The sequence below is a fragment of the Mustela erminea genome, chromosome 10 (genome assembly GCF_009829155.1).
Source record: "Mustela erminea isolate mMusErm1 chromosome 10, mMusErm1.Pri, whole genome shotgun sequence".
NCBI lineage: Eukaryota > Metazoa > Chordata > Mammalia > Carnivora > Mustelidae > Mustela > Mustela erminea.
This window is the reverse complement of record NC_045623.1, coordinates 75,532,739-75,558,936: the sequence shown is the minus strand read 5'-3', so window position 1 is coordinate 75,558,936 and position 26,198 is coordinate 75,532,739. Positions and strand designations below refer to the sequence as shown.

Sequence of the window (26,198 nt, the reverse complement as noted above, 5' to 3'; positions counted from 1 at the left end):
TATATATTACATTTATATATTTATATATATATTACAGATATAGAATATTAATATTATTAATATATATAATTATTATATATTAATTAATACGTTACTATATTATTAATAATATTAATATTCTATATCTGTAATATATAAATGGCGGATTATTCACACGGCTGGGTGTCTTGCTGTCTTTGCTTATCAGTACGTCTTGGAGCCTGTTTGGTGGAAGCAAATAGAGAATGACTAGAATCTTTTCAATGGGTGCATAGAATTCCATTGTGTGGATGGACCATATTCATTTCCTCCATCTTCTGTTGCAGGATGTTTGGCTCATTTGCCATGAAACAATGTTATAATCTTGAGAAAGTTGTTTTATTTATTTGATAGAGTGTGAGAGAGAGATAGAGAGAGCACAAGCAGGGGGAGCAGCAGGCAGAAGGAGAAGCAGCTCCTTGCTGAGCAAGGAGCTTGATGTGGGACTCCATCCCAGGACCCAGGGATCATGACCTGAGCCGAAGGCAGACACACACTTGACCGACTGAGCCACCCAGTTGTCCCCACACTTTCCTTGTTTTTGGCAACCTTGACAGTTCTGAAGAGCACTAGTGAGATATTTTGTAGAATGTCCCTTGGTTGGGATTTATTTCTTGCAAATAGGCCACACATGTCCATGTGCATATGTATTTCTAGCCCAGTGGCCTCCAAACATTCAGAGGTTTCTTTATGGGAGCCTTGGTGGTCTGAATCAGTACTTTTCCACTTGAAGCTCTCCTCCCCATCCTCCCTCAGATTCCCTAGGTCCATAAAAAGGCAGGAGCCTTTCAGTTCAGGGCTCCTCGGCAGTGAGGGCATTCCCCTGTCTGTCTGTATCCAAGTGACTTGGGGGCTTTAGGGAGCCACCACCTCTCCTCTTCACCTCTTGCTTGTACTGTCAAAGAAAGTAAATAAAGCCTTGACTTTTACCTTTGGCTCATTGTCCTAATGAACCATCTCGGCACCCGGCAACTCAACAAACTGATGCAGCAAGACAGGGGGGCCTGCTGAGCACAAAGCTGTTCTGGAAGAATAAAACCCCTGAGGGCCCCACAAGGCACCTCCACAGCCATACCAACAGGATGTGGCAGTGGGGGTGCTAGCGGATTATTTACAGATACTTTTCAGTTCAAAGGGGAATCGTTGGGTCCCTTTTAGCCCTCCACTCCTGGCTGGGCTTGCCCAGTGGGTCCAGTGAGAAATCCAACTCTAGGAAACTCTAGGAACTCTAGGAAAGGCATCTGTTCCCTAGCTTCTACTACTCATGATCCTCCAGAAATGGGACCAAACACTGTGAGAACACACATGCTAAATTGCACCCCCTAACTACGAGCTCTCTTGCTGATGCCAAAGGACGTCCTGCGACGCAGTGTGATAGGAGACTTGACTTCAGTGAAAGAGTGTAGAGGTCTTTGTCCTGTGGCCCAAATAGACCTAGAGACTTGGTGAATTTGCCTCTGCAATGAAATAGATCACCCTGTTGGACTAGCGACGGAGAGAGGCGCTCGTCGGGCGCACTGCTACAAATTCTCTTTGGAAGTGCCCTGGCGGTGGGCAAACATCCGAGACCACCTTCCTCAATGGGTGCTATGTGGCTCCAACAGGTTTGTCCCACCTGTGACAAGTTCTGTGTTTGGACCACACTTGTAGAAGCTCTAATGTCGCCGCAAACCATCCTTGTGATCCCTTGGTCTACAATGAGGGACGGAGAACAGCAGATGCTACCCCTGCTGGCCCTGGTCACCAGGCCTCATTAAACCTCTGCATGAGATCAGGTCAGTTCACCTGTGATACAATCCAAGTCTTCACTGACAAATTCTTGGACAGGGAAAAAGCAGCCACTGGCAAGAAAGCAAATTGACCAGGACAAAAAGTGGCATTAAGAGTAATAAACTAGCGCCCTCTCCTGGGAAGCTTGGGTAAAGCCTTTCCAGAAAGATTTCTGAATTTGGTTCCTTTGTGACAGTCTCAAAGGAAGAAATTGGTAGGGCAAGGAAATCAGAGCTTGCGGGGTATCTGATTAGCAGGTTCCTCCCAGTGAGTCTGGACCTCTTTGCATTAAAAAATAAGACTTTGGGGGCGCCTGGGTGGCTCAGTGGGTTAAGCCGCTGCCTTCGGCTCAGGTCATGATCTCAGGGTCCTGGGATCGAGTCCCGCGTGGGGCTCTCTGCTCAGCAGGGAGCTTGCTTCCTCCTCTCTCTCTCTCTGCCTGCCTCTCCGACTACTTGTGATTTCTCTCTGTCAAATAAATAAATAAAAATCTTTAAAAAAAAAATAAGACTTTGGGATGGGCCAAGACCCCTCTGTTTCCATGGGGTATCAGAGGCCCTATGCCAAGATCAAGGTTCAACACCGTTGTGGGGGAGAGTTGTACTTCTTGGGTCTCTGGCTGCTGGCACACAGGTGACTTGTGATCCCTGAAATCCTAGCTCCAGGATGAGGGGGAAATAGATAAAGCTCTACCGCTGGGACCCTCCCCCATGCCGAGCTATGGTCCTTTTGGGTCCCTGCAAACTTCCTTTGCTATGGCTCCCACTAGTGAATGTATTATTGAAATAGAAGTATTGTCTATGTCTATAAATGACTTGCCTTTGCCCCAAATCCCTGATAAGTACTGCTGCATTTTAGTGGGACCTGCGGAACAACCTACCCTATTGCCTACCAGTGCCTAGTACTGCTGTCTATTCCAAACAATACTGACTGCTTGAGGAAGAAAAAGAAATAACCATCCACACTGCCCATCTCAAGGAAGCCGAAGTTCCATGAGATGATTTCTTCATTCAATAGACCGGTTTGGCATGTGCACATGGCCTAGTGTATCTGGAGATTCATGATTGGTTAGAGGAGGCTCAGGGCCATGGTTCTGAAGTACCTGGTTTCATGATTGTCACAGAAACTACTGCCCAAGCTGAAGAAACCTGGTATGTAGCAACTGCTATTAAAAATGTTTTTTTCTAGGGGTGCCTGGGTAACTCAGTGGGTCCAAGCCTCTGCTTTCGGCTTCCTAGGGTCTGGTCCTGGGATCGAGCCCCACATCAGGCTTTCTGCTCCGCAGGGAGCCTGCCTCCACCTCTCTCTCTGCCTGCCTCTTTGCCTACTTGTGATTTCTGTGAAGTAAATAAATTAAATCTTTTTTAAAAAAAATGTTTTTTCTAGCAACCCCTCTCTAGCCAGATGATCAGGATCAAATTCATCTTTATGTGCAATGCATTGCAATACACCTTTCATGTCCTATTACAAGGCTACCTAAATTTTCCAGCTCTGCCATCAGTGTGACCTGGAAAAAGTTCTGTTCCCAGAAGGAGCACTAGCCTTTGTTATATTGATAACATCCTCCTAGTGGGCCCACAAAAGGGCACCAGCCCACACGAACGGGATGCTCTATTGACCACCAAGCAACACAAAAGTGGGTCATTAACACAGGCAGGGCACAATGACCTAGTGCCCAGTGAAACTCTTAGGCATTATCTTGGAAAGGGTATGATGTCTCATTCCAGAGATGACTGCCCTGATAGACATTAGGGAGGCCTAGTGATTAGTGGGGTGCTCTGGCTATTGGCACTCTCATATAATCAATGTAGGAATATTAGGGGCATCCATCTATTGGGTTACCAGAAAGACAGCTCCCTTAGGAGCTTTTAACAAAATACCTGGAGGCTCTCCAATGGGCCACCCTGGCTGACCTTCCCCTGGTTCCCACAGATCCACATTTACCTTTGAGCTACGAGTTTCAGCGAACTCTGAGTTCACTAAGCACAGCTATGACAGAACTGTGCCATGAGCTAGTCGCACCACCTGGTTTTTGAATCCATAAACCCCTGGAGTTGGCTGAAAGGTACACATTCTTTGAGAGGCAATTACTGGTCTCTTAGGGTCTTTCTGGTACCTCAAGTGCACCAACTTAATGTGGACACAACACATTGCCACTACTGGATGCTACAGGAGAAAAACAGCTCCCAAATGTAAACTCACTCCTGTCAGAGAAGGAGGCAACCAGAACATCTGGGAGAGCAGTGCAGGGTCTTCCATCAGAGCTGTTTTGGCTACAGGGGTGGCCTCCTTCCCTCCATTGACTCCTGCCCTACAGAGGCTGTGTGGTTATTCTCATTGTCCTCCAATTAGAAAAGGTTGTACCAAAAAAAAAAAAAAAAAAAAAAGAGAGAGAGAGAGAGAGAGAGGGAAGGTCCTACACTTATCTGTCCTTGCTCTTCCATTGAGATTATTACTAATCCTATCCCAGCCTCAACTCCTTGGCCCAAGTACTGTTGGCTAACCGCAGAGTCCTTGGCTTCCCGCTGGCCCGCTGAGGAGGGTCTGTGTAATGGCCAACAACTTGGATCAATGAATCTGGCAACAGAGAACGGTCCATTAGGTGGCTTAGATAGAAAGGCTCCTGGCTCTCTAGGATAGATGGTAAAGAGCTATGTATCTTTGTCTGGCTTGGCAGAAGTTGGGACTTGCAGTTATATTCACTCTTCTGGGCTGGCCTGATACTCTACTTAGAGTGACTTTGACCATGGCCGTCAGACTGATTAACCAGACTTATTGCAATGGCTGGCTCATCTGAGTCCCTCATGGAGCAGACTATGCTTCTTGCTCAGGCCCTGAAGGATCAAGGAGTGAAATTGAGGAGTCCAGCTCCAGGCCAAAATCCTGTTTGTGATCTTTCAGGCCCAACCGTAGGTAATTAATTACAAGACCTTGCCTGCCAGTCCTCGCGGGGGAAAAAGCTGCTCTCTCCACACCAGACTTGGTGCCCAGCAGGTGCACCACAATTTTCTGAACAGAGCTATTGTCAAGAAGTCACTCCACAGGCCAGCCCTGCTCCTATGCGTATCTGCATATCTGCATTCCCAGCCTGGGCACCTCCATTCAGAAGCCTCTCTTCACTGGGGAACCTGCTGAGATATTTTTTTTTCTCTGACTCAGTACTTTTCCAATCCTAGCACTTCCCCTATTCCTCCTTCTGTTATCCCTTCCATGAAAAGGTAGGAGAATCTTTTTACTTAGGGCAATGTGAGACTTCCCCCGTCCTCACTGCATGCCCCTTAACCCTAGCCTGGTGTCCTTTCATGAGGAAAGATGCAACATTGAAGAGCTGGTGCCTCTTCTCTTTGCATCCTGCTTTCTCTATAGCCAGAAGCAAGACTTGATTGTTTTCAGTTTGGCTCATTGTCCTAATTGGCTGTCTTGACACCTGCCTGTGCACCATAGGGTGATGGGCTCCCACAGATGTTCACTTGTTTATACTTCTCATTTATATGGACTATTTCATATAATGCCAAATACAACATTAAGATAGGATTTTTAAAAAATATTTTATTTATTTATTTGACAGATATCACAAGTAGGCAGAGAGGCAGGCAGTGACAGAGAGAGGGGGAAGCAGGCTCCCCGCTGAGCAGAGAGCCAGATGTGGGACTTGATCTCAGGACCCTGGGATCACATCCGGAGCCAAAGGCACAGGCTTCAACCCACTGAGCCACCCAGGCGCCCCAAGACAGGATTTTTAAAATGCTGTCTGAATCCCTTAAAGACTCAGGGATCTAGTGTCTGGGGGTGAGGTGAAAGTGTGTGGGTCAAAAGTGCTTCAAATGCTGCAGAGCTGATTGAAGCCCTGGTGTTTTGTGGTCCACTCCCCTTTTAGGGTTCCAGATGGAAAGAGCTTTTCAAAGTGCTCCCTTTGGAAATGAGGAGTGGGATAGATCACATCCTTGACTTTTCCCAGCCTTTTTTGCCAGGAGGATATTATATAAGCTGGGATTTGGACAAGAGCCAAGCCCAAAGAGGGAAAAATCTTTTGAGAGCTGGAAGAGGACCTAGTCAGCAAGGAAAGATGGCAGAGCTTCTCTGAAGCAGTTGTCAAATCATGCCCAGGCAAAGACCAACAGATTGCAGGTCACCCCGCCTGCAGAAGCAATGAGTGAAGGGCCTAGAGCCCAGTGGCAAGGATAGATCCTTCCCCTGGCAGCCATCCCATGACCACCCCTGTTCCAATGCGATCACTCTGTATCCTGACAGCATATGGAGAAGGTAAGGTGGGAAAGAGACACCTTGCCTGAGAAAAGAAACAGCCATGACAGGAAGTTCAACTTTTGAATAGATTTAGTACTCATCCAAATGAATTCCATTTAATTTTAGAGCTCTTTACACAAGATGTGACCAAGTGTCTCCCTCCTCTTAACTGCATAGAAATGGAGACCCAGAGAAACATGAGCTTAGATACAGAATGCTACATTCTTTGCACACTGGAACTATGTATACATTTCAATCATCTACCTATATACATCTTTACTGGTACACACAGAGGCAAAGGCACAGAGCAAGATCTAGAAGGATCAATAGCACAGGATCAAAAGTAACCCTTGGAGTGGGAAGTGAATGAAAAGTGCTTCTGAGCCTATTGAAATGCACAGATGAATTCCTTGTATGTTTCTGGAAAAAAAAATAAACAAAAACCTTAAAAACTTACAAATAATATCAAGCTCTTACTACATGCTGGCACAGTGCCAGGTACAGAGCAAACAAAGACTTAGTAGAGAGAATCTTTCAGCTGAACTCATTTTCTCTTGTTCTGATGAGTTTGTAGTCATGGGCGAGTATTATCTATGGATTCTCTGATGCTGCTTCAGGTGATCCGATCGTGCAAAATTCCGGTTGCATTTAGTACACAGGTAGGGTCGCTCCCCGCTATGCCTCCTCTTGTGTCTGTTGAGCTCATCTGAACGGGGGAATTTCCACGTGCACCCCTTCACATTGCATTTGTATGGCTTCTCCCCTGGGCCAGAAAAAGAGAGAGATTTGTCATGCTTCCGGGTAGCATGGGACAGGGAAGTAGAAAGAGAAAAGAGAAGATAAAGGGCTTGCGTGTGTTGGAGTGGGAGAGAGAGTGTGAGAGGAGAGGAAACCAGAGGTGGTAAGTGAAAGAGGAAAACAAGAAAGGCAGCGTGAGCTGGAAGGACAAGAGAAAAATGGTGAAGGAGGGAAAGGAAGAGAAATAGGCAAAGCCAAGGTCAGCAGGAAAGTCAGTGAGGAAATAAGGTCAGGGATACCTATCTGTTGGGCCTCAGGAGAGGTCCATGTAGTGTCAGTCCCAGTAGAGGCAGGGTCAGAACCAACCACAGGAGGGCAAACAAAGCCTTCCACTTATTCCCATCATCCCAGCACAGGTAACAACACGAAAGGCTGCAGCCAGATTGGCTCTGGCCCACAACTATGTAGTCTGTTTCTGGGACTGCTTTATATACCCTTTCAAATAGACCAACTTTTTCTAGTCTTCTGAGGTCCCAGACTTAGAGAGAGGTGACAACAATCTCAAATGATCCCAAAGTTTTATAAAGGCGCTTCCCAGTCCCTTAGCCTTCACTCACCAGTGTGTTTGCGCTCATGGATGCGGAGGTGGGAAGGCTTAGTATATGATTTCCCACAGTCCTGGTATGTGCAAGGATAGGTCTTCAAAGTCCCAGGATTCTTCTGGAATTGACGACTCTGGGTCTTGATGTTGCTCTTCTGCTTTTCTAAGGATTGTCCTTGGATCAAATGGGAACTTGAAAGATACAGGAACCCCGGATATGGCAGTGATGGTGATTGATGTGGCATCATATGGCCTCCATAGAGAGTGTGGTCATCAGCAAAGGTTGTCATATGATCCTCCTTAAGGGTCATCATCTGATTTCCATAGGGGGTCTGGTCACCACTGTATATTGTCATCTGGCCCCCAGTGAAGGTCTGGTCACCAGTGAAGGTCATTGTATAGCCCCCTTTAAGAGTTGTCGTCTGGTCTCCATAGAGGATCTGGTCCCCACTGAAGGCCATCTGTCCTCCATAAGGGGTCTGATCATCACAAAGTGTCTTCATCTGGCCCCCACACGGGGTCTGGTCCACACTGAAGGTAATCTGGCCTCCATAGAGGGTCTGGTCACCACTGGTGGTCTGTATCTGCTCTTCACACAGTGCTGTCCTTTGGTTCCAATTCAGGCTATGGTCACTACTGGCAGTCATTGTATGGCCCTCAGTGAAGGTCTCGTTACCACTGACGGTCATCACATGGCCCTCTTTAAGAGTTATCCCTGGTCTTTCATAGAGGATCTGGTCGTCACTGGTCATCATCTTCATCTGGCTACCTTCACTGGGGATTGCTATCTTGTTTGCAGTGGTAGTTACCTTTTGGCATTCAGTGAATGTTTTGGGGTTGTCAGTAGTATCTGTCATCCAAGAGGTTGTTGTGGGTTTTCTCTCATCAAAGAAGGCCACCTTTGGGTTCATGGAAAAAGTTTCACCTAGGTCTTCAGGGGGCATATCAAGGGCTTTAGTGGTGGGTATTATTGAGTTTTGAATCAAGTCTGTCCTAGGGATGTTAGAACATGCAGAAATCATCATTGTGGATGTCAAAGGAGTCATCACCCTCTGGGTTGACTCCTGTTGGTTGTCCTCACCATGGGCAGTCGGAGGTTTATCAAGCTGCGGTTCTGGTGCAGCTGAGGTTCTTGCCTTATATGTCTCAGAGACATCCTTCAGAAACTCTTCAATTTCCTCAACTGTTCGAAGTAAGGAGTCTGTGGAAGTCTCTTTGCTATTGCTGGATAACTGAACTGGATCTTCCATTGTGGGATCCTGAAAAAAAGTTAGAAGTTCAAGGGTCTCACCCAGCTCAAATTCCAATTCCATAAACCCTTCCTCTCCATCTTTGCTGATCCTATCCTAGTCTACCCCACCATCATCTCTTGTCTAAACCCCTGAAGTTGCCTCTCAGCTGGTCTTCCTGAGTCTGAAATAAGAAGGAACAAACACAACATAATGAAGGCCAGATATGACAAGGCCACAGCTAATATCATACTGAAGGATGAAAGGCTGAAAGCTTTTCCTCTAAGATCAAGAACAAGACAAGGGTGCTCATTCTCACACTCCTTTTCATCACGGTGCTGGAAGCCTTACCCAGAGCACTTAGGCAAGAAAAAGAAATAAATGGTACCCAAATCAGATAAGAAGAAGTAAAATTTTCCTTGTGTACAGATGATATGATCTTATATATAGAAAACCCTACAGACTCCCCCCAAAAAACTGTTAGAACTAATAAATAAATTCAGTCAAGTTGAAGGATGAAAAGTCAATACACAAAAATCAGTTGTTTCTATATGCTAGCTACAAACTATTGAAAAAAAATTTTTTTAAATCCCATTTACAAAAACATGAAAAACAATAAAATTCTTGGGAATAAATTTAACGAGGATGAAAAACTTGTATTCTGAAAACTGTAAGACACTGAGGGAAAAAACAGAAGACCCAAACAGAAAGCTATCACCTATTCTTGGATTGAAAAGATTACTGTTATAATGTCCACCCTATCCAAAATGATCTACACATTCAAAGTAATCCCTAACAATATTCCAAAGCAATTTTTCACAAAAATAGAAACAAACAGTTCTAAAATTCAAATCAAACCACAAAAGATTTAAAATAACAAAAGTAATCTTGAGAGAGAAGAACATAGCTGAGGGATCACCATTTCCGATTTCAAATGATGTTACAAAGCTTTAGTAATCAAAATAATATAGCACTGCCATAAAAACAGACACATAGGCCAACAAAACAGAATTGAGTGCACAGAGATTAACCCACACATATAGGTCAACTAATCTTTGACAAGGGTGCCAAGAACACACAGGGGAAAAGATAGTTTCTTCCATAATGGTGGGAAAAATGTATATGCACGTGCAAAAGAATGACAGTAGATCCCTTTCTTATAGCACTTGAAAAATTTACGTAAAATGGATTAAAGACTGGGGCACCTTAGTGGCTCAGTCAGTTAAGTGTCTGCCTTCCTCTCAGGTCATGATCAAGCCATGCACAGGGATCCCTGCTTAGCCTGGAGCCTGTTTCTCTCTCTGCCCCTCCCCCTGGCTTATGCTTGTGCTGGCTCTCTGTTTGAAATAAATACATAAAATCTATAAGCTTCTGTACAGCAGAAGGAAATTAGCAACAAAGTAAAAAGCAACCTGTGGACTGGGAGAAAAATACTTGCAAGCCATCTGTCTGATAAGAAGTTAATATCGAAATACATGAGAAAGTCATACAACTTAATAGCAAAAAAACAAACAATTCCACTGAAAAATGGACAAAACACCTGAATAGACATTTCTCCAAAGAAGATAGACAGATGGCTGATGGCATAGGAAAAGGTGCTGACCATCACTAATGATCAGGAAATGCAAATATAAACCACAACAAGCTAGCACCTCATTAACTGTAGAATAGCTATTATTGGAAAGACAGGAGATCCCACAGTTGGGGGAGCCCTTGTGCACTGTTGTTGGAATTCACAATCTGGTACAGTCATTAGGGAAAATGGTATGAAAGTTCCTCCAAAAATAAAACAGTAGAACTACAATCCAGCTGTTCCTCTTCTGTATGTTTATCTGAGGGAAACATAACCAGGATCTCAGGGATAGCTGCACACCTCATTGCAGCATCATTCACAATGGCCAAGATATGGAAACAACCTAAGTGTCTGTTGACAGGACGATTGGATAAATAAAGACAACGCAGGGGGTGCCTGGGTGGCTCAGTGAGTTAAGCCTCTGCCTTCGGCTTTGGTCATGATCCCAGGGTCCTAGGATCTGAGCTCTGCATGGGGCTTTCTGCTTGGTGGGGAGCCTGCTTCCCCCTCTCTCTCTCTGCCTGCGTCTCTGCCTACTTGTGATCTGTCAAATAAATAAATCTTTTATTTAAATAAATAAAATCTTTATTTATGTATTTGACAGACAGAGACCACAAGTAGGCAGAGAGGCAGGCCGGGTTGGGGAGGGGGGAAGCAGGCTCCCTGCTGAGCAGAGAGCCCAACTTGGGGCTTGATCCCAGGACCCTGGGATCATGACCTGAGCCGAAGGCAGAGGCTTTAAACCACTGAGCCACCCAGGTACCCCTTAAATAAATTAAATCTTAAAAAAAAAAAAAAAGACAATGGGGGGTATAATACACACAATGGAATATTATTCAGCCATTAAAAAGAAGGAAATTCTGTCATTTGTGACAACATGTGTGAACCTGAAGGACATCATGCTATGTGATATAGGTCTGATGGAGAAAGACAAATACTGCATCACTTTGATGTGGAATATACAAAAGAAAAGTCTGAACTCAGAGAGTAGAGGAGAGGTTGGTCAAAGGGTACAGACTTGTAGTTAAAAGCTGAAGAAGTTCAAGATCTAATGTAGGGCCTGGTGATGGCTGCTAGTAATGCTGAAATGACCGAAATTTGCTAAGGCAGTAGGTCTTAAGGATTCTCACCTACACAAAAAGGTGACCACGTGAGGTGATAGATGTGTTAATCACCTTGATTGCAGTGGTCATTTCACAAAGTATACACACATCAAATCATCGTGTTGTACACTTTGAATAAATTCGAGTTTGCCAACTGACTTCCATAAAATTGGAGGAAATTTTTAAAAAGATTTTCCTTAAAGAAAAAAAAAGGGGGGGGGGAGAAGGAAGGATGGCGGGAAGGGAGAGAGAGAGAAAGAAGGAAACATTCCCCCCGCCCCCCACCCCGCATCCCCCCCATGGCTCTGTCTCCAGATGCTAGCTAATTTTTAACCGAACCCACCCCAGGCCCCTCTGCCTCATCTGCCTTGCGTTCTGCCCATCCTTCCATCCCTTCCACGATGTATGCAGTCGCCCAGAGCCAGGGCGGTAGTCTGGGGACCTCCAGCGCACCAGGCAGGGAGCGGACATGCCCCGAGACTTCAGAGACAGCAACCAGCAGGCCCAACCCCGACCACGTCTCCTCGGCAGGCCGCGTCCGTCTGTCTGGAGGAGGAGGAGGGCACCTTCTCGGGCAGGGCAGGCACGCAGGGGTGAGGGTGGAGGGCTCAGGAAACATATCCCCCAAGAAATGAACCATTTCGAATGTTTCGACCCCCGCCTCCCCATGAGGGGCCAGGACCCCCGACCGTTCACCAGAAGACCGTCGGACCTCCCGCTCCCTTATTTTGCTCCAGGACTTTTGCCCCTGCGTGGGAAGGGCCAAACTCACCATAAGTGGCTCCAGAGCGCGGGCACAGAGCGTGCGGTCGTGGTCCAGGGCGAAGCCGCTCTGGGAGGCCAGGTGCAGGGCCTGGCTTCATATAGGGCCCGGCCGGATGCGCGCGGCTCACAGATTCGCGCCTTCGGTCGGCCACGCCCTTCTGGGCGGAGCCCCGGGCACCCATCCCGCCACCTGTGCAGCCACCACCGGACAGCGGCTGATAGCGTTACCTGCGAGGCGCCTCTGGAGGTCGTCGTAATCGATTCCCGAGTGTTCTCACTGGGCGAGGGAGTGATGCGCACGCATTAGCCCATTCGTCCCCACGACGGTGCCGCGAGGTGGATTTTGTCGTTGGCATTTTACTATGTGAAAAGTGAAGTTCAGAGAGGTTAAGTCATTGGCTGGGATTAAAAAGAAAACCGACCGCGGAGATCAGAACTAGATTTAAACTCAAATGGCTTTGCGAGTGTAGTCTGTCCCGAAACAGACGAGGCTTCAACCCTAAATCCAATCAGCCACTGAGTTTGAGTCCACCTCTTTGCTGCAAATTTAATCAAATTAACGGACATAGGAAAGCTCTAGATTCGGTCAGGTCACCTAGAAATGAGAATGGTCATTCTTGATGCCCTTCTCCCTTCCCCCAACTCCTCAGGTCCCGAGACTGTTTCACCCCCGTAAAGGCACTCGCGCCTGGGGTTGCACGAGTGACTTCGACCTCCTCTGGACTCTGCTCCAGGTCTCTGTTGGGTCCCCACTACCGATGGCCCAGCCGTCACCAACTAGCCTTGGGGCTTTAGCGATTCCCAGAAAGTCCCGCCCGAGGGCCACCCCCTCTCCAGCGTCGGGTCTCTAAAATTTTTAATGCAAGTCGACTACGCCCCTTTGCCTGGGGCCTGAGGTGGGTTGAAAGGTGAGGGGAGATGGGCCGCAGGGACTCCCAGGCACTGGCTCCGGCTCTCAGCGGCTGGAAGGCCTCGCTGAGGAGCTGCCATCATGGGATAAATTTATAATCCATATTGGTATCTCGCTCCCACCATTCCATCTCCCGGCAAGTTCTCACCTGCTTTCTCCCTACTAATGTTTTTATGTGCTTTTAAATTCACTTAAATGGGGGCGCCTGGGTGGCTTAGGCGGTTAAGCCTCTGCCTTCGGTTCAGGTCATAATCGCCGGGTCCTGGGATTCAGCCCCGGTTCCGCATCGCGCGCCCTGCCCAGCGGGGAGCCGGCTTCTCCCTCTCCCTCTGCTCCTCCCCCTGGTTGTGCTTTCTTTCTATCCAGTAAATAAATAAAATGTTAAAAAAAATAAATTCATGTAAGTGTCATTATCCACCGTTTATTCCGAAATTTACCTCTTTTCACTGGATGTTATGTCTTGACAATCATTCATGTGGTTAGGGAATCAGACTTTTAACTGCTGCTTTTGTCCCTTGTATGAACAGAAATGAGGAGGGGCCGCTGAGATGTCTCAGGGTCCCCAGGAGAGACCGGCTTTTCTGATTTTGAAGCAAGGCAAGTAGGGAAGCTTTTAGTGTGACCACACCACCAGGGTAAAGGAAAGTCGGTTCCTCTGCAGGTTACTGTTGAAGAAGTTGGGAAATGACCTTTAAATAAGGAAGGCCAGTCGTCTTTCGCAGATGCATGGAAAGTCAAGGGCGCAAGCCCCTCAACAACAGTGCTGCTGATTGAATTTATATCGATCTATTAAAGGAGTACAGTAAATAGTTTGAAGAAATTAGTCTTTCGTACTCTGGATCTTAATCTCTTAAATCTCTGAGGGAAAAAAAAGGATTGGGCAAGTGAAAAAAATAAATTGGACTAGAATGTGTTCTAAAACTTTGGTTAAAAGGTAAACATCACACTCTAATAAAAATTTAGAACTTCAGGGCGCCTAGGTGGCTCAGTTGGTTGAGCAACTGTCTTTGGCTCAGGTCATGATCCTGGAGTCCTGGGATGGATCCCTGCTCAGCAGGGGGTCGGCTTCTCCCTCCACCCCTCCCCCACTCCATGCTGTCTCTCTCAAATAAATAGGTAAAATCTTTTTTTTTTTTTTTAATTTAGAACTTCATGTAAATAACTATGTAAACAACTAGGTTATTGAAAGCATTTTATTTTGTTTAAAGATTTTGACAGAGGGAGAGTGTGCATGTGCACCAGCAGGGGGAGCTGCGGGGGGGGGGCGGAGCGAGAGAAAGAAGCAGGCCTCCGGTGGACCACAGAGAGCCGCTGTGGGGCTCCATCCCAGGATGCCGGGGTCATGACCTCAGTGGAAGGAAGCTGCTTAACCAATTGAACCACCCAGGCGCCCCTGGTATTTAGAAACATAAAAAAAAAAAAAAAAAAGATTTCACCTATTTATTTGACAGAAAGAGCCAAAGCGAGAGAGGGAATACAAGGTTGGGAAGTGGGAGAGGGAGAAGCAGGCCTGTTGCTGAGCAGGGAGCCTGAAGCGGGGCTCCATCCGAGGACCTTGGGATCATGACCTGAGCCAAAGGCAGACACTTAATGACTGAGCCACCCAGGCACCCCTAGAAGCATTTTAAATAGTATTCATCTAATTCCTTTGTCTGAAGAGTGTGTTTGATAAAAGAAAAGCCCTTGATTGGTGGCATCCGTGTCACTGCTGGCGTGGAGATACAGAATGAAGACGTGCAAGTTGACAGCAAGTCAACAATTACTAGTCAGAAAAAAGGTTTTAAGGAACTCTTTTGTATCAAGACTTTTTTTTTTTTTAAAGATTTTATTTATTTATTTGACAGACAGAGATTGCAAGTAGGCAGAGAAGCAGGCAGAGAGAAAGGGAGGAAGCAGGCTCCCCGCCGAGCAGAGAGCCCGATGTGGGGCTCGATCCCAGGATCTTGGGATCATGACCTGAGCTGAAGGCAGAGGCTTTAACCCACTGAGCCACCCAGGTGCCCCTGTATTAAGACTTTTTTATTAAGTAGGCTCTGAACCCAGTGTGAGGCTTGAACTCACAACCCTGAGATCAAGAGTCACATGCTCTACCGACTGAGCTAGCCAGGTGACTCTGTACTAAGACTTTTAACTGATATTCAGAAAGTAAATGAAATCAAGAAAATTGAAATTTCATCAATATTAATCAATACACTTAAGGTAAACCCTTTGATAAATTGTTTGGGGAGTCTGGGTATTTTTTTTTTAAATTTTTTTTTTTCTCACTATCTAGGAGACTTTTTTTTTTTTAAGATTTTATTTATTTATTTGACAGACAGAGATCACAAGTAGGCAGAGAGGCAGGCAGAGAGAGAGAGGAAGAAGCAGGCTCCTTGCCAAGCAGAGAGCCTGATGCAGGACTCAATCCCAGGACCCTGAGATCATGACCTGAGCTGAAGGCAGAGGCTTAACCCACTGAGTCACCCAGGCACCCTGGGTATTTTTTTTAAAAAGATTTTATTTATTTATTTGAGAGAGAGCATAAGCAGGGGCCGGGGGCAGAGGAAGAAGCAGGCTCCCCACAGAGCAGGGAGCATGACTCATCAGGACTTGGTCCTGGGACTCCAGGATCATGACCTGAGCCAAAGGTAGTTAGCTGCCCAATGGACTGAGCCACCCAGACACCTAAATCTGGGGTTTAAACGATGACTGTATGACTTCTAGATTTTACTTATGTGATAAATAAACATGCAAACAGTTTAATTTATCTAAGGCTCTGGATTTGATTTCAATAAAAAGGCTAGATTAAAAGAATCACCTAAATTCCTTAAAATTACCTTATGAGGCATATAGTTTATTATTATTTACACCAATATGTAAGAATTATAAATGTAAACCCAGGTGTACAATTAAGTTGAATTATAATTTAAATATATAGTACTTTTAGATGGAAGCAACCTAAATGTTCATCAATAGGTGAATGGATAAAGAAGATGTGGCATACACCTACAATGGAATATTATTCAGCCATTATTGTAAAACTGTATTTCTCCCTTCAATTTTTCAGTTTTTGCTTTATATATCTTGACTTAGTATTACATACATAAATAAATGTTTGTAACTGTTATATTTTCTTCGTGTATTAAATATTTTAGGAATGCATAACATCCTTCTTTGTCTCTCTTAACCACGGAGCCCAACTTGGGCTTGAACTCAGGACCCTGAGATCAGTGCCTGAGCGGAGATAAAGATTGGACACCCAACTGACTGGGTCACCTAGGCATCCCATCTTGATTTAAAGTCTGCTTCGTCTGATATTAGTTTAGCAACTTCCCCTCCCTCTTGGCTACTATCTGTATCTGTATCTATTTTGTAACAGAAAAATATCTATCTTTTATTGTTTTCTTTTCTCTTTTACTTTTTAAGATTTTATTCATTTATTTGAGAGAGAGAGAAAGTGCACAAGTGGTGGGGGAGGTGCAAAGGGAGAGGGAGAAGCAGACTCTTGGCTGAGCAGGGAGCCTGATGTGGGGCTCCATCCCAGGACCCTGGGATTATGACCTGAGTCAAGGAAGATTCTTAGTCCACTGAGCCACCTAGGTGCCCCTTTCTGTTTTGTTCTTTCACTTTCAACCTATTTGGGTCTTTGGATCTAAAGTGAGCTTCTTATACACAGTATGTAGTTGGATCATGTGTTTTAAATCCATTCTACTACTAATCTCTGTCTTTGGAGAGTTTAACACATTTACATTTAACCTAATTACTGACAAGAAGGGATTTAATTCTACCATTTTGCTATTTGTTTTCTATATGCCTTACAGCATTGTTCCCCATGCTACCCCCGCACCGCATTTCCTGCAGTACTGTCTTCTTTTGTATCTAGTTGATTTTTAAATAGGTTTTCATTTCTTTCTCGTTTCCTTTTGCATATATTGTATAGGTATTTTCTTCGTGGCTACCATGGGAACTATCCTTAATATCACAAAGCTTTAATGCTCTAATTTGAATTTATACCAGCTTAACTTTAATAGCATATAAAAACTGAGCTCCTGGGCACCTGGGTCTCTGGGTCACTCGGTTGGTTAAGTGTCTGCTTTCAGTTCAGGTCATGATCCCAAAGTCCTAGGATGGAGCCCCATGTTAGGCTCTCTGCTCAGCAGGGAGCCTGCTTCTCCCTCTCCTACTCCCCCAACTTGTGTTCCCTCTCTCGCTGTCTCTCTCTCTGTGTCAAATAAATAATTAGAATCTTAAAAAAAAAAAAAAAGAAGTTATTAAAAAAAAAAAAAAAAATGAGCTCCTATGCAACTCCATTCCCCTTTCAGGAAGAGCTAATGAGAACAATGTTGCCTGAGTTGGGGTATGTTTAAAATTGCTTTCCTACAGCCTTGGTATTACAGGCAAACTGTCTCACAGTATCTCTCCTTTTGTAGGTGCTATTCTACTGTTGTCTTGTACTGAATGTTTATGTCAGGAACATAATGTTGTACTGATTTTCCTTTTGTAAAATGACTTGGTCTTTCTTCCTAAAATCTGTAAGGTTTTTTTTTTTTTTTTTTTAATCTTTAAAGTCTAATAATTCTTTTTTTTTTTTTTAAAGTCTAGTAATTCTACCTGTCCTGAGTTGATTTCTCCAGGCAGATGTGGTGCTTTTTTTTTTTTTTTAAGATTTTATTTACTTATTTGACAGACAGAGTTCACAAGCAGGCAGAGAGGCAGGCAGAGAGAGGAGGAAGCAGGCTCCCTGCTGAACAGAGAACCCAATGCGGGGCTTGATCCCAGGACTCTGAGATCATGACCTGAGCCGAAGGCAGAGGCTTAACTCACTGAGCCACCCAGGTGCCCCAGATGTGGTGCTTTTAAAATATAATAAAATATATACATTTGGATCCTACTTAATGTCAAACCATTTTTAAAATTAAAATTTAAAAATTAGTTCCACTCCACTGCTTTTCTTTCTCAGAAACTCCAATTATACATCTGTTGCTCCTCCTTGCCTATATTCTGTATTGATCACTTTCTGATCTTTTTATTTATTATGTTTGGACTTTCAAACATTTTTAATTTAACTTTCCAATCTTTAAAAAAAACTTCTTATTTTTGAATCATTTTCTTGTCTCTTTTCATGTATATTCTCTATATCCTTTACTGTATTTGCAGCTAATTTATTCTCCCTTGGACATCCTGTAATTTAATCTTCTTTTCTGAGATAATTTTACCTTTTTCAGTCTCTTTCCTGAGCTAATCAACTCCATTTTACATCATCCTCTGGTTTGGTCCATTTTGTATTTTTTTTCATTTCTGTTTCTTGTGACCCATGCCCCACCCCACCCCCAGCCATAACTACAATTGCTTTTTTTTTTTTTAAGATTTTATTTATTTATTTGACAGAGAGAGATCACAAGTAGGCAGAGAGGCAGGCAGAGAGAGAAAGAGGAGGAAGCAGGCTCCCTGCCGAGCAGAGAGCCCGATGCGGGACTCGATCCCAGGACCCTGAGATCATGACCTGAGCCGAAGGCAGTGGCTTAACCCACGGAGCCACCCAGGCGCCCTCTACAATTGCTTTTTAAAGTATTCTAAATTCAGGTTAAAGTATTCTAAATTCAGGTTAAAGTATTCTAAATTCAGTTGAAACAACAATTCAAATTGTTGTTTTACGATTTTCCTCTGCTATATGATAGAAATGTTTCTGGGTGTTTTCATCTGAAAATGCATAATTGATTTTCATTTTTAACACTTACTGTATCTTTGTATGTATGCTTGATTTTAATATTTTTTTCGTTAGTATTTGGAATGTGTTGGGTTTTTCTGGACCATTTATTTGTGTTAGGCCCGATTTAATGTTGAAACCTGTTTAACTATTAGGGCCTGCTTAGCTAGAGCGACTCCATATTGCCTAGGTAGCCATATTGTTATTTACATCCACGGACTTCATTCCAGGAATTAATGCCCCAGTAGTTCCTGGTATCAGTTCCAGGTATCGATTCCGGGAGTAAACGCCTTAACAATAGAAGCCACCTACCTTGAGGTCTGCGGTTATGCCCTTTAAAACCACCCTTTGAGATCGGGACGGGGTCGCTGTCTTTGGAGGCGGCCCTGGCTGTTCAGTCTGACTTCTAATGCTTGGCATAGAATAAAGCTTTGCATAACTTTCACTTTGTCTCAGTCTCGTTCCTTTGATAACAGACCCCAACAATTTGAAGGAGGAATTTCTGGAGGATAAAGAAGGAAGGTTTAAGTATTTTTATTAATGTTCGTCTCAAGAGTTCCCTCTTCCATTGCCATAGTATAAGGCTGTTTCTTTACTGTAGGGTAACTTTATTTCTGGTCAAATTTTCTCTGATCCTTAGATCTCATCTATTTAAGAAGAATCCTTATTTTGAGCTACTTCTTTCCTTTTCTTCATCATCTACTGAGGCCTTCTGGGGCCACTGCTATCTTTCAGGGTACCTCTTTTTTTCTCCCTTAAAAGTAGTACCTTCCAGAGATTGCAGGCGCTTCCCAAGCCACTTCCCATGACTTCTCTCAGACCTGCTATCCATAGTTCCCTTCTGGGTGGGTTCTTCTCCTCTGAGGATTGAATCTTGTTGATGTTACCTATGTTCTGCCACTGGTCGGACCACCTAGATTCTTTACTCTTGCATAGCCACATCTATGTGGGCTTCAGCAACAATTCCGCTAGTCTCTGGTATTTATCTCCTTCTCGTTCTCTCTCTCTTTTTTTTTTTTTTAAAGATTTTATTTATTTATTTATTTGACAGACAGATCACAAGTAGGCAGAGAGGCAGGCAGAGAGAGAGAGGAGGAAGCAGACTCCCCGCTGAGCAGAGAGCCCGATGTGGGGCTTGATCCCAGGACCCTGAGACCATGACCTGAGCCGAAGGCAGAGGCTTTAACCCACTGAGACACCCAGGTGCCCCATCCTTCTCGTTCTCTTAAATTGGAATGTGTAGTATTTCCTGTTTGTGAGTTATACTCTGAGGATAAGTTCTGGGTATTTTTATTTGCTCTCAATTTTCTATTTGATGTTTAAATATCTTATTTATTTATTTGACTAACTGACACAGAAAGAGAGAGAGTAAGCAGGGGGACTGGCAGGCAGAGGGAGAGGGTAATGCAGGCTTCCTGCTGAGCAAGGAGCCCAATGTGGGGCTCAATCCCAGGACCCTGGGATCATGACCTGAGCTGAAGGCAGATGCTTAACTGACTGAGCCAGCCAGGTGCCCCACAACATCCTTTCTTGATTAAAATTCTTCACAGTGTAGGGATAGAGGGTACATACATCAATATCATAAAAGCTGTCTATGGAAAACCCACAGCGAATATCATTCTCAATGGGCAAAAACTGAGAGCTTTTCCCCTAAGATCAGAACATGGCAGGGAGGTTATTGTGCTAAGCAAAATAAGATGCTGTTCAATGTAGTACTAGAAGTCCTAGCGTCAGCAATAAGACAGCAAAAAGAAATAAGTCATCCGAATCAGCAAAGAAGTCAAACTCTCACTCTTTGCAGATGATATGATACTTTAATGTCAAAAACCCAAAAGACTCTACCCCAAAATTGCTAGAACTCATATAGGAATTCAGTAAAGTGGCAGGATATAAAATCAATGCATAGAAATGAAATAAGTTGCATTTCTATACACCAACGAGACAGAAGAAAGAGAAATTAAGGAATCAATCCCATTTACAATTGCACCCAAAACCATAAGATACCTAGGAATAAATCTAACCGAAGAGGCAAAGGATCTGTAAAGAAATTGAGGAAGACACAAAGAAATGGAAAAACGTTCCATGCTCATGGATTGGAAAAGCAGATATTGTTAAAATGTCTATGCTAACCAGAGTAATCTACACATCCAAGGCAATCCTATCAAAATACCATCAACTTTTTTTCACAGAAGTGGAACAAATAATCCTAAAATTTGTATGGAACCAGAAAAGACCCCAAATGGCCAAAGGAATGTTGAAAAAGAAAACTAAAGCTGGTGGCATCACAATTCCAGACTTCAAGCTCAGTTACAAAGCTGTAATCATCAAGACAGTATGGTACTGGCACAAAAACAGACACATAGATCAATGGAACAGAATAGAGAGCCCAGAAATGGACCCACAACTCTACAATCAATTTATTTGCAGGAAAGACTGTCCAATGGAAAAAAGACAGTCTCTTCAACAAATGGTGTTGGGGAGACTGGACAGCCACATGCAGAAGAATGAAACTGGACCATTTCCTTACATCATGCACAAAAATAGACTCAAAATGGATGAAAGACCTAAATGTGAAGCAGGAATCCATCAAAATCCTAGAGGAGAACACAGGCAGCGAATGTCCCTTGTGACTTTGTCTACAGCAACTTCTTGCTAGACATGTTTCCAAAGGCAAGGAAAACAAAAGCAAAAATGAACTACTGGAACTTCATCAAGGTAAAAAGCTTTTGCACAGCAAAGGAAACAGTCAACAAAACCAAAAGACAACTGGCAGAATGGGAGAAAATAATTACAACTGTCTTATCAGATAAAGGGCTAGTATCCAATATCTATAAAGAAGTTATCAAACTCAACACCCAAAGAACAAATGACCCAATCAAGAAATGGGTAGAAGACATGAACAGACATTTCTGCAAAAAAGACATCCAGATGGCCAACAGACACATGAAAAAGTGCTCAACATCACTCAGCATCAGGGAAATACAAATCAAAACCACAATGAGATACCACCTCACACCAGTCAGAATGGCTAAAATTAACAAGTCAGGAAATGACAGGTGTTGGCAAGGATGAGGAGCAAGGGGAACCCTCCTACACTGTTGGTGGGAATGCAAGCTGGTGCAGCCACTCTGGAAAACAATATAGAGTTTCCTCAAAAAGTTGAAAATAGAACTACCCTAGGACCCAGCAATTGCATTACAGGGTATTTACCCTGAAGATATAAATGTAGTAATCCTTTGGGGCACCTGCATATATAGCAGTAATGTCTACAGTAGTCAAACTATGGAAAGAGCCCATATGTCCATCAACAGATAAATAGATAAAGAAGATGTGGTTATGGAATGAAATGTTATGCAGCCATCAAAAAAAAAAAAAAAAAAGAAATCTTGCCATCTGCAACAATGTGGATAGAACTAGAGGTTATTGTGCTAAGCAAAATAAGTCAGTCAGAGAAAGACAATTATCATACGATGTCACTGATATGTGGAATTTAAGAAACAAGGCAGAGGATCATAGGGAAGAGAGGAACAAATGAAATAAGAAGAAACCAGAAGGGAGACAAACCATAAGAGACACTTAATCTCAGGAAACAAACTGAGTACTGCTGGAGGGGAGTGGGGTTGGGGGGTGAGGTGGTTGGATGATGGACACTGGGGATGGTATGTTTTGTGGTGAGCACTGTGAATTGTGTAAGACTGATGAATCACAGACCTGGACCCCTGAAACAAATAATATGCTATATGTTAATAATAAAAAATAAAAACTTTTAAAAAAGGAAAAAAGAAATACGTTGCCTTTCTTCATCAGTATGAAATTACCTATTCTGGTGGAAAATTCATGGGTAAAATATATAATATAGGTGTTTTTTTCTTTTAGTTTCAGGATGGAATGTGTAATCATATTTCTTCTTTTTTTCCTTTTTTAAAATCATATTTTTATTCTGAGTATATTTTTTATTTTTTAAAGATTTTATTTATTTATTATTTGAGAGAGAGAGAATGAGAGAGCAGAGCAGGGACCCTGATGCTGGATGACAAAGGCAGTCATTTAACCAACTGAGCCACCCAGGCGCCCCATGAATGTATCTTTTAAAATCATGGTTGAGGGGTGCCTGGGTGGCTCAGTCAGTTAAATATCTGACTCTTGATTTTGGCTCACATCATGATCACAGGGTTGTAGGATCGAGCCACACACTGAGCACCAGGCTCAGTGCAGAGTCTGCTTGTCCCTCCCCCTCTGCTCCCCCACTTCTGACACTCTCACGGTCTCTCTCAAATAAATAAATAAATAAATAAATAAATAAAATCTTTTAAAAAGATTGTGGATGAATTGGGTCTGCTTATTTGAAAGGTCATTTCCATATGTCAGAACCCCTAGGTCACCATGGTCTTCGTGTCTTCCATACTCTAGGTGTCACCTAAGTCAAGGAACTGTCGCCAGGTTCCATTTCTGATAAGTTTTGACAAGTCCGTCTTCAGAAAATTTCAATGCTATGAGAATTTCTAATTAAATTGTGACTACCTCTCCCAATGAAAATGTTACCTCAGGGTCACTCTGCTTTTATTTAAATCCTTCCTTTACTGTCATCCCATTCAGTCATAATTCCCTTTAAAAATCTCCCTCAGGAGACCTGGTGGAGAATTTCTAGAGGACAAACCACAATCCCAGGGCAGGAGGCTTCTGTGCCTGTAGCTCTGACTAAATCTCCGGTGTCTACTTCTAAAAACCCTGTTTCAGTGGTCTTTAAACAACAAGAATTCTTCCTTCTATGCCTCTTTCCTTCTGGTCTTGACAGAGTTTGAATTATTTGTGGTGTTTCACCAGCAAAAGTAGGTTTTGGGTAGGATTCTTCCAGAAGTTCTCTCTGAGGCTAGGGCTCATATGAAGTGGCTTATTAGGGAAAGTTCTCAGGAGAACCAGTGAGGAAATGGTGAACCAGATTCCTAAAGGGGCAGGAACCAGGCAAGAGTGAGGTTGCTTGTGATGTCTCCGATATACCTGGTCCTGCGGGGAGCTCTAGGGCAATAATTAGGCTCCACAGTTTGGTCTGTCCTAAAGACAGGCGAGTTTTTTTTTTGTTTTTTGTCTTTTAAGATTTTATTTATTTGGGATAGAAAGAGCATATGAACACAAGCAGGGGTTGGGGTTGGGGGATGGGGATGGAGGGGTAGGGGCAGAGGGAAAGGGAGAAGCAGGCTCTCCATGGAGCAGGAAGCCTGATGTGGGGCTCAATACTGGGACCCTGGGATCATGACCTGAGCTGAAGGCAGACACTTAACCAACAGAGCCACCCAGGCTCCCCAAGACATAGGCTTTTGTACTCCTAGCCTGGTTAAGGGCAGGCTGGGGTGGGAGGTCAAGTGGTCTTGTAAGACTCCCAGGCACTTCCAACCCTCTGCATGGTGGGTGGGGTGGAATGGCATGTGGCGGTGGGGGAAGGGGAGGGGCAGCAGGAGTCCAGTGCCCAAGGGCAATCCTCAGAATGCTGCAAGTAAGTGTTAGCTTTTAGCAGCGAAGTCTGCAGGAGGTGGAGGAAGGGTGCACAGAGCTGATAAAGCAGAACTGAGAGCATGGGCCAGGGGAGCCCTGCAGGAACCAATTCCTGCAGATGAATCTATTCTCAAAGCACCTGTTATGGGCTGAATTGTGTCCCTCTCGGGTTCATATGCTGAATTCCTGACCCCCAGTACCTCAGAATATGACTGTATTTGGAGACTAGTCTTTGAAGAGGTAACTGAGTTAAAATGAGGACGTTAGGATGAGCCCTAATCCAATCTGACTGGTACCTTTATAAGGAGGAGATTTTGACACACACAGATAGGCAGAGAAGATCCTGGAAGACCCAGGGAGAAGACAGACATCTACACGCCCAGGAGAGGGGTTTCAGAAGAAACCAGTCCTGACAACACCTTGAAATCAGATTTCCAACTTCTGGAACTGTGAGCAAACAGACTTCTGTTGTTTAAGCCACCCAGTCTGCTACAGCAGCCCTAGCAAACCGAAGCATCCTTAGCATCCTTAGCAACCAAAGCAGAAGGCGTCCCTTCTGTAATTATACCACTTTTAAAGCAATAAATAAAAAATAAATAAATAAATTCAAACAAGAGTGTTTTTGTACCTGGATACCTTCTAGGAAGACCACAAAATTAGTAAAAATACTTATATTTTGATTCAATATTTCTACTTGGTGAATGAAATGATTTTGCTTCCACTTGCCCCTCATTCAGCCATGTTTGGTCCATCATGCCAGCTACTGCTAAGTATTCCATAATTGCAGACTTAGATCCTACCTTCGTTGTTCCAGTCTACGTATAAAACATTCCAAGGCCTATCTGTTTCACCAAATGATTTAAAAAGTTTTAAATAATATTATGTTTCCTGGTTGCTTAGCCTCATTCAACATAATGGTGATCGATTGCTCTTCCTTCCTTCAGTAGATGCCCTCAAACAGAATAACCATCTTTCCACAGTTCTGGTGCCCGGGGTCCACTACCTGGAACATAATATCTCAGTATGGAACAGCATCTCTACCACACCCAACAAACAGTTATTTTCGAGAAATCCGGACACACTACAATTTCACAGATGTACTCTTTATTGGAAATATTCCCTTTTCCTTTCATGAATAAAAATAAGAGAAAGCTCTGACTAATGGAATTCCATATTCAAATTTTTTTTCCATTGAAGTGAACTTTTTAAAAAAGATTTTATTTATTTATTTGACAGAGATCACAAGTAGGCAGAGAGGCAGGCGGGGGGGATGGGGGGCGGGAGCAGGCTCCCCACTGAGCAGAGAGCCCGATGCGGGGCTCGATCCCAGGACCCTGGGATCATGACCTGAGCTGAAGGCAGAGGCTTTAACCCACTGAGACACCCAAGTGCCCCTGAAGTGAACATTTTTTGTAAGTATGGATACTAGAATTGCACACAGCACTTAACAAGCCTTGGTGGGTGGTGCTTCCAGAGACGTGGTGAGATGGGGAAACAAATCAAAATCAGAACAAGTGTCTATGCCATTGGGGTCAAATCACTACCACTTTATGATGTGAACAAACTGCCCCAGGGTGCCTAGCTGTCCCCAAGCGCATGTGGCTAAAGGTTAGTCACCTTGCTGGCGCATTGGGCAACGACAATGGCAGCAAGCCCGCTCAACCTTGGTAAGGGGAAGTCCATGCCATCGAGCCCATTTTATTTATGAATCCATTGAGCAAGTTCTGGGGTGACTGGAGAGGAGGCTGACCAACCCCCAGAGAACAGGTCCTCTTGTCTTCCAGAGTGTGGAAAGTCTCCTCCATTTTGAAGATTCACAAGATGCATAAATGTTTATAGTCTGGACCCATTTTCAGAGGATCTTGAATCCATCCACAGACCTCTTCTCCCATCTTCCTTGTCATCCATTTTCTTTTCTTGCCCCTTCCAAGTTCCTGACCCTATAGCTAACAATTTACCACCCTTTTTGTGTCACTGTAGGAACTTATCTCAGGTCAGCTTCCCTAATAGGGAAAGTGGACAAAAAGATGTGTTACCTGGGGCGCCTGGGTAGCTCAGTGGGTTAAAGCC

At 44.0% G+C, this 26,198-nt stretch overlaps 1 non-coding gene across 1 annotated transcript; it reads right to left on the bottom strand.

Moving 5' to 3' along the window:
- Window positions 1-14,988: 14,988 nt before the first annotated feature.
- On the bottom strand, window positions 14,989-15,061 carry TRNAK-CUU. The gene has a single exon. It is a non-coding gene; the product is annotated as a tRNA-Lys (tRNA).
- Window positions 15,062-26,198: the final 11,137 nt, after the last annotated feature.